Below are 1,773 nucleotides of genomic sequence, written 5' to 3'. Positions count from 1 at the left end.
CTCACCACCTTGAAAGGGCCTGCGAGGGATTGGTACGGCAAGTTGACGCCTAATTCCATCGGCACTTTTAAGGAATTAGGTGCACGGTTCGTGTCACACTTCATTGGAAGTCATCGGCACAAGAGGTCTATTGCATGTATATTGGGAATTAAACAACGAGAGGGTGAGACTTTAAGGTCTTATATAGCCCGCTTTAATAAGGAATCCCTCTCGATAGACGAGGCCGACGACAAGACACTTGTGGCGGCATTCACAAACGGGTTACAAGAGGGTAAGTTCTTATTTTCCCTATGTAAGAATGACCCAAAGACTATGTCCGATGTCTATTACAGGGCGACGAAGTATATGAACGCGGAGGATGCCTTGCTGGCCAGAGAAGACTACAAACCAAAGAAAAGGGAGAGAGAGGAAGATATGAAACCAGATAACGGACGAAAAGTGGCTAGAACCAGAGATCGACGAGAAGACCGGAGACCCAAACCGCCTTCAGGGAGGTTCACAAGTTTCACCCCCCTCACAGCCCCAATTGACCAAGTGCTAATGCAAATCAAAGATGAAGGAAGCTTGACATTCCCGGGTAAGTTGAAGGGAGATCCGAACAAGAGGTCGAGAGATAGATATTGCCGCTTTCACCGGGACCACGGCCATGATACGACGGATTGTTTTGATTTGAAACAACAGATTGAAGCCCTTATAAGGCAAGGAAGGTTGCAAAGGTTCGTGAGAAAGGAAAGAACTGATCATCCTCAGGAGCAGAATCCTAGACGGGAAAACGAGCGTCCCAGACCACCGGTAACAGACATACGGATGATAATGGGGGGCAACGCTTCAGTAGGATCGTCCAAGAAGGCCAGAAAGACTTATTTACGGACGGTACAAAGTGTCCAATCGACGGGACCTTCATTAGAAAAAATACGGCGAAACGGCTCCAGCATCGAGTTTTTTGAAGACGAGGCCCGGCGCCTTCACCACCCCCATGACGACGCGCTTGTGGTTAGCATCCAGGTAGGGGATTTCAACGTCCACCGAGTTCTAGTAGACAACGGGAGCTCAGCAGACATCCTTTACTATCCTGCGTTCCAGCAGATGGGGATTGCAAAGGAGCGCCTGATCCCGGCACGCGCGCCCCTCGTCGGCTTTAGGGGAACCCGAGTCCATCCTTTAGGATCCGTCACATTGGAGGTGACGGTAGGAGACTACCCACGACAAATAACTAAAAATGTCTCCTTTCTAGTGGTGGATTGTTCTTCAGCATACAACGCCATACTCGGACGACCTACACTCAACGCATGGAAAGCCATCACTTCAACCTACCATCTGATGATCAAGTTTCCCACTGAACATGGGGTTGGAGAACTACGCGGAAATCAAGTAACTGCGAGGGAATGCTACGTGGCCATGATGGAGATGGATGACCCTGTACAGACAATGAGCATCGAAGAACGAGAGAATAATGGCGTAACCCGTGGAGACATTGGAAGAAGTCCAACTAGATGATTCAAGGCCTGATCGAACCACCAGGATAGGAACCTCGGTCGACCAACTGATTCGACATGCGCTTTTAACGTTCCTCAAAGAGAACCAAGATGTGTTCGCATAGAGCCATGACGACATGCCGGGAATAGATCCAGCTGTCATAGTTCATAAATTGAATGTATCACCCTCCTTCCCCCCAGTCCGACAAAAGAAACGCGTGTTTGCCCCTGAGCGAGATCGGGCCGCAGCAGAGGAAGTGCGGAAGCTACGAGAAGCGGACTTCATACGAGAGGTGTA

The sequence above is a fragment of the Castanea sativa genome, chromosome 2 (genome assembly GCF_040712315.1).
Source record: "Castanea sativa cultivar Marrone di Chiusa Pesio chromosome 2, ASM4071231v1".
Classification (NCBI taxonomy): domain Eukaryota; kingdom Viridiplantae; phylum Streptophyta; class Magnoliopsida; order Fagales; family Fagaceae; genus Castanea; species Castanea sativa.
This window is presented reverse-complemented; position numbering follows the sequence as displayed.